This window comes from Schistocerca nitens, chromosome 10 (assembly GCF_023898315.1).
Source record: "Schistocerca nitens isolate TAMUIC-IGC-003100 chromosome 10, iqSchNite1.1, whole genome shotgun sequence".
NCBI lineage: Eukaryota > Metazoa > Arthropoda > Insecta > Orthoptera > Acrididae > Schistocerca > Schistocerca nitens.
In genome coordinates, this window is record NC_064623.1 from 23,969,927 (window position 1) to 23,984,154 (window position 14,228).

General features: G+C 38.5%; 1 protein-coding gene across 1 annotated transcript in view; it reads left to right on the forward strand.

The window, feature by feature from the left end:
* The window catches only part of LOC126210310 (XK-related protein 7-like), a 40,520-nt gene that overhangs the window by 3,636 nt on the left and 22,656 nt on the right, over positions 1-14,228 (forward strand). The gene's annotated exons all lie outside the window — the stretch shown is intronic.

Consider the following 14,228-nt stretch of genomic DNA (forward strand, 5'->3'; position numbering starts at 1 on the left):
TTACAAGGTGTATCAGGCTATGTCACCACTGTATATGGCAGAAACTGGCGGCTTGGATACATTTTAGAAAAAAAATGAAGAACTTGATGAAGTGAAAATAACTTTTCTTCATCCATGTGAACCAGCTAAGTCGTTCTCTTATCCCGCACATGCAGATGTCCTGTGGGTGTCAGTTGTGGATGTTCTCACAAAAGTGAACCCATTTACTCCGACAGGGAGAACATACATTCTTAATGAAAGTAATGTAAACCAAACCCAGTCAGCTTTATTAAAATGTAATATGTGAAGTTCCAAGACAATTTATTGGGAAATTGCTTTCAACTCAAAACTTAATTTTTGTCTCAGGTTAGTGTTAACATATATTTTATAGAAAGTTGTTTCAAAATTATTGTTAGTACCTATTGTGTTAAATCTAGCATGTACAGATACCTGTTACTCAAAAAGAACCATTACGCATTTAATTTCTTTAATAGTTCCATTTCAAACATCATGGACCAGAACTATTATGTAAATACTTGTACTTATTCATACTTTATTTCAGTTTGTAGTTAAAGGCTCAATTTCTTGTTTTATATATATATATATATATATATATATATATATATATATATATATATATATATAGGTTAATATACTGTTAGTGAAGTTGTATGAAATTAAAATAAGCAATCAACTTAATTATAAAATATGATAATTAGTTTAATAAGGTGATGTTTTGATATTTCTAATACTTCTTTTTACTTACCTTTCAGTATGTTTTAAAGAAATTCCTGTTTGTTAAAGGTCAATTTGGTCAAACTAGGGCCGTTAGTGAAAAACAAGAGTCCGGAATAATTTTTTTAACAATGAACCCATCATCATCCCAGATTTATATTTTGCCATGTGATTTAGAACAGTATGAAGTAGTTATGGAAATATTTTGAAAATTTTCAATTATGTACTTTCTGTAAAAAAAAATTAAATCAAAATATTGATTAGTATTTTGAAAAAGGTTATTAATTAGAAGCTATGTTTTGTTGTATATCCCAGGAAAGAGCATGCAAAATGCTGCAAAATGACACATTTCCCAGTTCTCTAGCTCAATTAGGGCAGCTCCTAGGACAATTTAAAAAAAGTCCGTTCACACATTTTTGGCTGGTTTTTGAAAAGTTTACATAGCCATATTTCAGGAATGGTTTGAGATAAAAAATTGAAATTTGGTATTTTTCTTAGTCTCAGTGCCCACTATAAGTATACCAACTTTCAGCAAAATCTGAGAGGGTGAGGTAAAATAGGTGTGTTGATTTGACATGGACTAACTCAGATTCCTACTTACCGTGAAGAAATTAGACACTGGCTTGTTGCTTTGTGCTTTTCGTTTTGCGGGAGTCTACAGCTGTCTAATACAATCGACACACACAGCATTATCATTGCCACCGATAACACACAATTTCATTTTGGTGATGCAGAATATGCTTGGTCCAACAATTAGAGTGGAGATATGACATGTTTGCCATAAAATTTAACTGTTTTTTTTTTTTTTTTTTTACTTGAGATGGCCTTTGCATGTGGTTAACATCTATTGTTTTACAGTGCGCCTCCCTCCCTCCCTCCCGACACACACACACACACACACACACACACACACACACACACACACACACACACCCCTCTCTCTCTCTCTCTCTCTCTCTCTCTCTCTCTCTTATTAGCCTAAATGTTAGGTGCTATCTTTGATGAAATTATGCCATTGTTGTAGGTTCAGGATTCATGTCTTTTTATTATAATCAGTTGTGTTTCCATATTGGATATTGTCACCCCTTTTTTTTTATTATCCTTTTAAGCATAAAACATGTATTATGGACCAACGAGAACTTGCGTGCTATTTCAGTTTGTGTTTTGCATTCAGAGAACATTTCCAAAGTCTAAATTTTGCTTGTGCCCCATAAGAGTTGTTTGGAAACTTATGGCAAAGAAAGAAGAAAATACCAACAGAAAGGTGTTTATTTTTTTACATTTGCTTTTTTGTTTTGTAGACATCAAATTGGTGAATGTTGCATCTTGAAATGTAAGAGTAATTAAACTTGGAAAATGTACTTCTTGTACCAAAGGAAAATGCAAATGAGGTAACTAATAAATTAAGAGTCAAAATTGCTGACCAGCACTCAGGAGCACTGCCAACAGACAGATGTAGAAGGGAAAACACTATGTATGAGCCTCCGTATTAGCCCTAATTTCCCCTATTTCCTCTTTGTGGTCCTTTGGCGAAATGTAAATTGGCAGCAGTAGAATCATTCTATATTGAATAGGATTGGGGAGAAGAGGAGTTTGTGGCACAACTTGACAAGAAGAAGGGATCGGTTGGTAGGACATGTTCTGAGGCATCGAGGGATCACCAATTTAGTATTGGAGTGCAGCGTGGAGGGTAAAAATCGTAGAGGGAGACCAAGAGATGAAAACACCAAGCAGATTCAGTAGGTTGTAGGTTGCAGTAGGTACTGGGAGATGAAGAAGCTTGCGCAGGATAGAGTAGCATGGAGAGCTGCATCAAACCAGTCAGAACTGAAGACCACAACAACAACAACAACAGAATCATTCTGCAGCCAGCTTCAAATGCTGGCTCTCCAAATTTTCTCAATAACATTCCTCAAAATGAACCTTGCCTTCCTTCCAGGGATTCCAATTTGAGTTCCCAGTGAATCTCTGTAATGCTTACATCTTGATTGAACCTACTGGTAATAAAACTAATAGTAGCCTCCCTGTGAATTGCTTCAGTATTTGCCTTTAATCTGATCTGGTGGGGATCCAAAACACTCGAGTATTACTCAATAATGTGTTGCATTGGTGTTCTACACATGCTCTCCTTTACATATGACCCACACATTCCTAAAATTCTCCCACTAAACCAAAGTTGACCATTCTCCTTCCCTGCCAAAGTCCTCATGTGCTCTTTTCATTTCATATTGCTCTGCAGTGTTAATCGACATGGTCGTGTCAAACAGCACATTACTAGCTCTGCATTTGAACAGTACAGGATTGTTTTTTATACTTATCCTCATTAGTGTACGTTTTTCTGCATTTGGAGCTATCTGCCATTCATCACACTAACTGGAAATTTTGTCTAAGTCACTCATTGAAGACACCTTCCTAGACACCACAGTATCATCAGCAAACAGTCACAGATTGCTGCCCACCCTGTCCGCCACATTATAAGTCTGTAGGGAATAAAGCAGTCCTGTCACACTTCCTAGGGAGCACTCCTAATGATACCTTTGTGAATGAACACTCACTGTCAAGGACAACATATTGCTTTCTATTGCTTCAGAAATCTTTAAGCCACTCACACATTTGGGAACCTACTCCATGTTCTCACACTTTATGCAAGGGGAACCATGTTAAATGCTTTTCAGAAAATAATAGTTCATTCGTCGAGGATAACCTAGAAGGTTAAAAAGGAGTTGCAGTCACTCAGACTGCACAGTGATAGTGAGCCACCTGTAGTGAGACTTACATCTGTCACTTTTCATTTTCCACTTTGTTGAAAGTAGTTATTTTATTTTTGAAAGGAAATCTTTTCACCTATAACTTTGAAGGGTATAAGCACAATGTGACTTCCTTTTGGTGTATTTATACAGACTATGGACCTGTGTTACAAGAAATTTATAGTTATATTTTGTTCTGGTGTTGTAATTGTGTAAACTACTATATTTACTGGCTTGTTCCTCATGTGTTAATAAGAGACATGAGTAGTGTTATTGTACAAATACAAGCCACTATTTTGGAATTATTTATTTTATTGTTACTTTCATGAAGTTCAAAGTTGCTGCAGTGAACTCTTGTAGCTCCCACATCTTTTTGGCCTGAAATTTGCTTTTTGATTGTCATTTTCTAACTGTGCTACCTGTTTAAAACAATGAAAACATGTTTTGTGGTTTGCTTTGAGCATTCATAGAATCTCCTCTTATTCTGGGATTGTATTTTAATTCCTGATATTATCACTAATTTGAATTTTGTATAGAATTTTTACTGATATTTGTTTTGGAAAAACTATAAAAAAATAACAGGTTTGTATGTGGTCTTAAATTTATTGGAATATTTGTGTGTGATATTTGAAATGTAAACATCAGCCCCATTTCCTCTTCTCGGGGGGGGGGGGGGGGGGGGGGGGAGGAGGAGGGTTCATCACTGAACTTACATACATTAGCTCTGATTTTTGTGGTTTCATGTAATAACCATTTTAGAATCTGCGAATGGTGATCACTAAAACCAATGTTGCCTTTTGTCTTGTAGGCCTGTTGGGTCGACCCGAGCATCTGATCCCACCCGTCTGCTTTGACCCGTGATGTAAGGCTGTTGTGATGTGTGACGTCATGATGGTGCGGAGTTTGGTTTGTGAGTGTGGCGTGTTTGTAGGTCATTGTGTTGCCATTCGTGGTGCCCTCTGGTGGTGTGTTTAGGGGTTTCGTGTTGTCTGGTGTATTGGATTCATTTTGATGTTACTGCTTCTTCTGGCTGGTTCTCGTTTTAGCTGTGTGTGTAGCGGAATTGGTTTCAGTGAGTTAACGATTTATTGTTTTTGTGTGAAAGTTATTGTCGTGCTGTTCGCTGTTGTGTGTTAATTTGAGTAAATTAATTTGTTGTTGCTCTTGTTAGGTATGGATAGGACCGATAAAATTAATAGTGTGCGATTACATGCTATGATGGGCGCGACTCCGTTGGAGTTGATAAAATTTCTACAGCTGTTTTGGTTGATTGCGGAGGTGGTTACGTGTGCTGTTTGTTGGCATTAAATGACATTGGCAAAAGTTCCGGTGTCTCGGACCAGGGACGGTTATATGTGGCGGTGCCATAATGATAACCTATGGCGCTCCATATGTCGCATTTCATGATTCGAGAAGTTTAGGTTAGGCTTGCACGAGATTATGTTATTGACATATTACTTTTGTTATAGATACTCTCAAAGTTTTTGCGCACGAGTCTGGCGTGAGTGAGAGGAGTGTGCTTGACTGATTTTCTTTTCGTCGTGAAGTATGTTCTGAGTTTATTAAGTACAGGGGTAAGTTGAGTGGGCCTGGGGTTGTGTTGGAAGTGGACGAGTTGCAGTTTGGGAAAAGGAAGTATGGGAGGGGTAAGTCAGTGGTTGGTCTCCGGTTGTGTGGGGCGGTGGGCTATTGTACCGAGGAATGGGTGTTCGTGATGTGTTTTTAGGGTTGTGTAGGGGCGGTCTAAGGCGGAATTAGTGGGGTTGATTGAGGAGTTTATAGAACTGAGTTCCACTGTAGTTTCCGATGCTTTTTCTTCTTACAGGGGGTTGGGTGAGAGGGGGTACTATCATTAAGTTGTGAACTATAGTTTAGAGTTTAAAAATTATAAGACGGGGGCTTGTACAAATACTATAGATGGAATGTGGGGGGCCGTTAAGTCAGTTCTTGGGAGTGTGAAGAGGCGCTCTTCTAACCTTTAGTCTCATTTAGATGAGTACTGTTGGCGGAATAGCGTCCCTGAGGGCTATTGTTTTTTTCAGTGTTTCTTAAGGGCTATTAGTAAGATGTACAGGCTGAAGGTGGTTGGTTAGGGTAGTTTGGGTGGCTGCAGCTCGGGGGAGGGGGAGGTTTAATTGTTGGTACTGTTTGTTGGGGAGGGGGGCGGGGGAGTGTGTTGGTTTGTGATTTAGTTGTGTAGGTTCTATTTTGTTGCAGTTTTTGTTGAGTTGTAGTGTGTGATTGAGATTTTTTATTTTGCATTTGTTTTTTGTTTATGGGTATTTTATTTTGGGGTGAGGGGAGAGGTTGAGTTGGGGGTAGGGTGTGGGTGGGTTGGGTCTTTCTTTTGGTTGTGTATTTTTCCATTAGTTTGTGTGCATGTGCGTGCACCTGTGTGTGATTGTGGTAGCCGACCTAGGTTATGGCGCCGGAACTTTGTTGTGGTAAGTTTTTATTTTTCTTGTTTTTAGTGTATTTGTTGTGTGTTGGGGTCAGGGGAAGTGTTAGAGTCCTATGTGTGGTTGTGGCTGTGTTCTGGTATCGGGAGTTGCTGTTGAGCTGTATAGGTCAAGGGAAGTGTTCAATTCCAGTTTGTGGGATCGGGAGCTGCTGTTGAGCTATATAGGCCGAGGAAAGTGTCCGATTCCAGAGGATATTGTTTTTAGTGGAATTTGGGGAGTTTTGTGTTGCCGGCTTTTTCGTCATTTTGTGTGGTTTGGTATGGTGGTGTGTGTCTGAATTTGGTTATATTTACTTTGTCCCCACCCAAAAACCCCCAATTTCCCATGCTTGTCCCGTTAGTTTCATTAGGTTTTTTGAGGAACGTGTGTGTGTGTGTGTGTGTGTGTGTGTGTGTGTGTGTGTGTGTGTGTCGACTTTTCAATGTATTTTTGTCTTTGTTGTCATGTTTACATAATGACGTCATAGATGCCATATTGGAGTCATAGTGTATGGTCGTTTCTGCCATATTTGTGACGTCGTGACTCAAGGCAGACGGGTGGAATCAGACCCTTCTGTATTTCCGGCCTGTTTGTCTGTATTTATAAAAATCTAGTAAATAGTTTTTGTAGAAGTACTGTTTATTTGAGCTGTGTCAGCTATGGTTAGTTTTGTGCTAGGGGATTTCAGTAAATATTTGATTTCATTTAAATTTATTGGCCTTGAGGAAATCAACATTAAAGGCTCCATGTATGAGACAGTATTTTACTTGCCGGTGTACATATTTTCTAAACGAATTATTCCATGTGACCATGTCAACATTTTTGACACCGTGTGGCAAATATATGGATAATTGTATCTTGATGTGGCAGCTCTGCTGTTGAGAGTTCTGTGTCTCTTTCATTGAACAAGCTCTCAAATTTGGCTATGTTGCTGAATTTTATGTTTTACCAATATGCAACTGCCACCATTCCTGAGTATTTCTCTGCAAAACATGTTCTCCAATTTGAACTGAGGGAGTTGTCGTTTCTGACAAGCCTTTATTCAGTCAGTGCTCATTCACTTTATTACCATAAAGTTTGTGGTAATAGAAAATAGTGGTTTAATGCAAGGAGTGTAAGGTGTAAACTGCTCACTTGTTCCTGTAATGTTTGTAATCTAACTTTTGAAGTAGGTTTTCTTAGGTTCATTGTATGGTTCTTTAAAAATCTGTGAAGTAGTTCTTCAGATGTACAATGCATTCAGTTAACACTACCACTTTTAATCTACTCTTCAAGGCTATAATTAAACTATGTTGACTTACTTTGCGTATTGTCGTCTTATAGACTTATCTTTTGGGCCATTGCTTCTAAAGTAAGTATAGCATTTGTTCAGCACAAGTAAGTAGTAAGAATATTGTGTAAAGTAGGTAGCTGTAAATATTGTAGAAGTGTTTCTTGAGGATTTTAGAATACTTACACTTTCCAGTGCATTTACTCCTTAAAAGTTTTTGCTGTTGGTAATTAAGGATCAACCGAGAGTTGTGATTCCATTTTTTTCTTCGACCCATGATGTAACTATGTTCTTTTGTGTGACATTATAGTGGCTCAGTGTTCTTGAGTCCCATCATATCTGTAGATGGTGTGTTGTAGTACTTGGTGGCACTCTCTTGCGTTAGATGTCTATGTTACAAAGTTGTGCGTTAGGTATGTTAGTGAGTCATTTGACATTTGTGAACTGAATGTATCAGGTTGTTACAAAGAGTTTATGCTAGTTTCCTATTGACTTATCTCAACTTTATGTATTATCACTGATGGACTGTTTATGTTCGGAATTACTAGTGCTTCGTGTTTAATATGCTTGGAGATTTAATATTATATTTCCTTATTTGTTAGCCATAGATATGATGGAAATTTACAAGTAGGTCTCTGCTCATTGCAATAGGCGAAGAATGTTAGCTAGTAAGACAAAGTCCCTATAGTTATTTGGACTGATTGCAGATGACTTTTGAGTGTGCTGCTCTTAGTTCTGTGGGTTTTGTTGTAGCTGTCATGTAGGCCAGGTGAAATTTGCAGTATTGAGTTTTGGAGTAGTGTGCTGGTCCGTGGTATCGAGGGCCTCGTATGAGCTGTGTAGGGTGTTCTAGGAGGAACAGTTAATATGCAGCGATATGACAGGAATGATCATTCAAAGTTAAAAAGTCTAATAAACATAGGCTCTAAAAAGTACACCTTTGAGAATTCCATGTGCTTCATTTTTGGTTTAATATATGTTTTGGGTTAGTGTCATTATTCTTATAGGCTTATATTTACTTAGTTGCTGCACAAAACTGCTACTTCCCTTAGCTGTCTTGTTAGTTTCATTTTATTGTAGGAGTTAAATAATGTTATTTATGCTTGTTTGCAGATGTAATGAGTGACATCACGGTCACCATATTGTACCACGTGGTTATAATTAAAGTGCGCCTACTCGTAGAAGCCCAGTGTGGGCTGTAAGTATTGTATGACAGTGGAACCTGGTAGTTATGCTAAGGGATTAATGCAGAACTGATCTACATTCGAAGAAAAATTAGTTCCAATTTTGGCCACCAGGTGCAGATCTGGCACTGTCAATGCAAGAAAGACATTTACGAGGTGTACAAGAAAAGTAATGAGACTGAAAACAGTGCGAGCGATCTGGAAATGCTATGTTGTTCTAGTTGTGTAGATCTGTGTATTCATCCTTTCCAGATGCTCAATCTAAGTTTCAGCTCCGTTTAGCCATCGCGTTATGTTTGAGAGTGCCATCAGTGAAATTGTTTTTTGTTGTGTTTCACGATAATGGAAAATTGGAATTTTAGAGCAATGTGATGCCATCAAGTTTTGTGTGTTAAACTTGGGTAACCTGCAAGTGTGACCCTTGAAAAGTTGAGACAGACCTATGGGAAACATTCTGTACCAAGAGCACAAGTTTTTCACTGGCACAAATGATTTTTGGAAGGCTGAGAACATGTTGAAGATGAACTGTCCTCAGGGAGACATTCAACTTCAAAAATTGGTGAAATCATCAAACATGTGTTTGTTCTTGTGAGATCAGACAGACGTTTAACAATAAGAATGATGGGTGATGTGTTAAAACTTACACTTTCATCGTACATCAAATTTGACTGAAGTTTTGCACATGCAAAAGGTTTGTGCCAAAATGGTGCCCCCCCTCCCCCCCCCCCCCACACACACACACAAAAAACCTCACAAATGAACAGAAAGACAACCAAAGAAATATATGCATTGATCTCCTGAGAGGATTTCCAATGACCATGATTGGTTCAGTCATGTGATGACAGGTGATGAATCCTGGATTTTTTGAGTATGATCCTGAGACAGTGGCAATATGAGAAGTGGCATGCTGAGATCTCAACTGGAAAAAGTTCAAGTGAGCAAATCGAAGATTTAAACAATGCTGATTTGCTTTTTAGCTGTAGGGGTATCGTGCGTAAGGCATTTATTCCTCTAGGACCATCTGTCAACCAAGTGTTTTACAAAGACGTCCTTCAATGGCTCAGGAAATGGATGAACGGACTGAAACCTGACATTACAGGCAAGTGGGTGGTATATCTTGACAATGCTCCATGTCACACGGCCACTTGCATTACAGAATTTTTTATCTCTGAAGGCTTTCCTGTTGTTTCACAGCCCCCCCCCCCCCTCCCCTATTCATCAGATCTTAGTCCTTGTGAAATTTTTCTTTTCTCAAAATTTAAAAAGTCTTAAAAGCACATCATTTTGGGACTCTGGAGACTATTCAAAAGAATGTGAACAATGTGTTAAAGTCCTTACCAATAGAAACATTTCAGTGCTGCTACCAAGACTGGGAATAATATCTACCAAGTTTTGCTTGCCATAACGTGATGGCTAAACGGTGTATAGCTGCCAAAGGGAACTGCTTTAAAGGGAACAAGATTGTTGTTTACAAATAAAAACTTTGGAAAATAAAAAGTTAATCTCATTGCTTGATTTTCATTCACCTCATAGAAATGTTTTCATATGTAATGGATTAGGGACGGGACATGGGCAGAACAGGTCAAACAAGTGAGATAGTCATAATGTTGGTATTATTAACTGCTGCTTACACAGTTTGTTCAAAATAGCACCGGAGACGTTGGCGAGATGCTGTGCAGTGCCAGATTTGCACCTTGTGGTGAAAATTGAAACTAATTTTTTTTTTTTTTTTCCAGCATAAATCAGTTCCGCATTCACACATTATAATATCTACCAAGTTTTGCTTGCCATATGATACAGTCCACACTGGGCCTCTGTGAGTAACTGAACAGTAATTGTAACCACAAGGGGGTGGGCTTGAAATAGGGCTACTCACGATCTTGAAGATGTCACAGGCCACAGTATACAGTTGATATTGCAACTTTAAGTTTTGATGTAGTAGAAACTGTTTCAACTGAACTGCGATGTACACAGTCCCAATACAACACATAAAAGTGATTTTCATGTAGACTGACTCCTTGTCTAGTTTTCATTATTGTATTACGCTCTCTGGTGGTTTGATATTCGACAAGTTCACACCTAACACACAGCAAGAAACTGAGAATCCCTACCAATTCGAAAGGACAGCGCTTTATGTTGATGAAGGATATATCTATGCCAGGAGTGCCAAAGGTGGCAGACTGTGTGAAACCTTAATGGCAGACATTTCACAGTTTGTACAGAAATTAATAGTAGCCAGATGAATCATGATACCTCAAAAAGAAACTTGTACATTACCATTATTTGCACGATGATTCTGATGGTGTAATCAGATTTTCAATATCTTTATTAGTTTAAAGTTTAGTATCCGACGGTAAATTATACGAGTAACACCCAGCAATGAATTTCCAAAATATAAACACTTGATCCGATTTTGTCTATTGCCATGTCTTTAAAAAGCTATTAGTGTAAACCTAAATTGGTATGAATTACAGGCATGTAACTTAAATAGTACATGAGTTATTGGAGGTCAAAGTGGCCGATTACTATCGATCTCATCAGGCCGTAAGTACTCCACAATTACATGAAAAAATGGTAGCAGCATGCTTATAAATATATTGATTCATTTATATCTTTGTTAATATCCGATATATGCTATTCATGAAGAAACTGGTCAATTATTTACTGTGTTGTAGAAAGCACAGAGACATTAGGCTCCTTGCCCAACTTTTGCTTCTTTTCTTTTTATGTATGTTTATTTAATTTGTTTGGTTAGTTAATAATGTGTGTTAGAGTGTGTTTATGGTCCAGCCGTAGGAATCTTTATTTAATTTCAAGTATTTAAATGTAAATCCAGTATTTCATATGTTCTTAAGTATGTGTGTCGATGCGTTGGCTTGAAAATATGGCACGAGTGCTATAGCCAATGACAGCGCTCGTGAATGGGGAGACTGGGTGGGAGCTAGTTCTGGAAGTGTGGCAGTTTATTCAACTTATATTTCATTTAATTGCTGGACCATCAACATCAATAAGTGTTTTGCAGAAATATACCGCAATCTTGAAAGTACTTCTACTATCGTACTCATCATTTAAAGTCGTTAAGATAGTAAATGCAGATTTTATTTAATTGCAATTTTTCATTTATAAATTTATATGTTACTTTCATAATTCGCAACTGCCGAGTGATAGAAACCTTCGACCATCTGATTCACTTGTGCATTCTTATCGTATAGTGTAGACTCAGCAGTATTTGGCCTGTAATGCGGCATCTACGTCCCAGCCCCTAGACGACAAAACTGGTGAAAACTTTTAATATTGCAACTCTGAGTATGCAACGTTGAGTCTGAGGGTTTGTAGTTATTTTGAAAGCCCGCTAGCCTTTGTAGCACGTCAGACTTTTTGGTGGAGGGAAATTTCTTATCTGCATGAACTGTCTTAGTGTTCTGCATGGCTAGTCAGCAAATGTTCATTGCAGACAGGGTAGTTCAGATGGTCCACCAACAATATCCACCTCCTGCACAGACAGAAGAAAGGGGCGGCCTTCTGCAGAGTCCCTGCATTCACGTTAATCGTGGGGAATGGGAAAGCTGACAGAGCAGCAAAAACAGCTGGTGAGGAAAATACCCTTAACAGCCTAGTACAGGGTGTCTTGTAGTAAGTGACAAAGATAGTGTTGGCTGTGTGGGAAAGGTAGTGCCTGCAGAAGTGCCGAACAGTGTGCTGCCACCAATCGGACCGACTATTAGACCGTGGCGCAATTCCTTTCAAACTCCGAGAAGGGAGAAAGTGGTCCTCAGTCACCCTTGTATTCTACACAACATAGTGACGCCCGCTTATCTTTTGCGGCACGGAGATCCATCGGAAGACAGTGTTTGCGGCTTCGTATTCGTGGTGCACTGTTTTTTGTGTGCTGATACGATAGAAGCCTTTGGTCTAGTGAGGGATTTAGGTGGTGTTGAAACAGTAGTGAGCAATTGTTGACATTTTGTGTGGCGTCATGACTTCTGCCCAATTTTATTGAACAAAGGTTTTAATGTATGTATGTGTGGCTGGCTCATACTATTAATTCCATAAACAGGCAGCCATCTTAATGGCATCCACTATTTTATGACTACTACTAGTGAACCCGGTAATACTTCATAATTGCTAAATATATATTGTATATGGGAAATGAATTACATCCTAAAGCCTTTCCCCACCCCTTTTCTTTCTGCACATCTCCTCCTCTCCCCCCCCCCTCACCCCCCACCCCTCTTACCCTCCCCCTCTGTGCATCCCCTGTTCCCCTGGTATATACTGTATGAGTGACACCTCGCCAGCTGCCGCAACTGTCATGATAGTAGCTTCGGTGACAGTGTTTCAAATAGTTTTTATCTGTGAAAGGGTAGGATTATGAAGTTTTAGATGATTCAGATTCAGTACTACTACTTGTACTACTACTACTACTACTACTACTACTACTAGTAATAGTAGTAGTAGTAGTAGTAGTAGTAGTCTGATCAGAAGCCAGTAAGTCATAAATACAATTTTTATGTTTTCTGTCAAACATGGTGAGGAAGAAAACAAAAAAGCACATTTTTGGGTATACAATTTGCATCTGACAAAAATGCAGTGATAATTAACATATGTAGGAGAAACAATTTGTCTCATGGTTTAGATGCTGTTGCATCAAAGTTGAAACTGACTTTGAGAAAGAAATCGAAATGCCACACATTTTCACAGCATAGTCTTTTGTTGCGTGTTTTAACAGAAGACCTGTTCTTTGTCATAAAAAATTTAAAAAAATCTCTGTAGCCTATTTCTGTCTGAATGTTATTAGATTATCATCCAAAAATTTGAAGTAAATCAGTCAACAATGTTTTGAGATTTTTGGTAACACTTTCTCCCTCAAATATTACGTATACATTTATATATTATATACATTGAAAAAAAGTATATAGCTGATGTCCATCTGAATCATCATTAATAAGTTGGCAAAGTGACTTTTCTTTATATAGATTAATGTAGACAATGGTATGGCCTTTGCCTTCGCTACTCTTTGGAAAGGGCACTGATTATTACTCTGTTTACTGCCAATACCATCCATCCATTCCTCCGTGTCATGCGGGAAAAGTGAGAGTTGGGTTTCACATAATCCATGTTTTTGGAATCCGTGTTGGGTGGCATAGAGTTGGTAAATAACTTGTTGTATTTCATCTCCAGGGTTGGGTAGAGAAAATTTTTCCATATAAGGGACTTATATGCTACTAATTTTTGATAAGCTCCATATAGAAATATTATAGTTGTGGTACACTTCTAGTGCCCTTCTAAGCTCCGTGCCCCGAGCAGCGGCTTGTGTCGCTCGGGCCTTAAACCGGCCCTGTTGAACTCGGAGTATGTTCTAACATTCTATAACAAATGGATGCTAAGGATATTGGACAGCAGTTTTGTGGATCCCTTCCACTGCTTCAACAATGTCTCAGTTTTACATGCTTAAAAATATTATGATAAGGATCCTTAAAAGTGGTCCAGTTCATTATTAACTCCTCCCTTCCCCCCCCCCCCCCCCCACACACACACACACACATACACTCTGTAAACACTACGAAATGTTCTGAAAACATCCCATGCAATCAACCCTGCTGTTTTCAGCAGCATGTTTGGGGTTCTGTAGGTTGCTAGTAGTTTCCTTCATGACCAAAGATGTCATGACTGGGACACCAAGCATGCATTGATTTTATGTAATTGCCAAGATCTTTATGTCTGGCCCTCTCATTCCAGGCCATTTTCTGACTGTGTGTATTTGGAGCAGCGATATCTGTGCGGAAAGTGCTATGTTTAATTTATTTGGTCACTGTTCTGTTGTTTGTTAATTAAGATGTAAACCTAAGATTATTTCAGTCAGCTAAATACT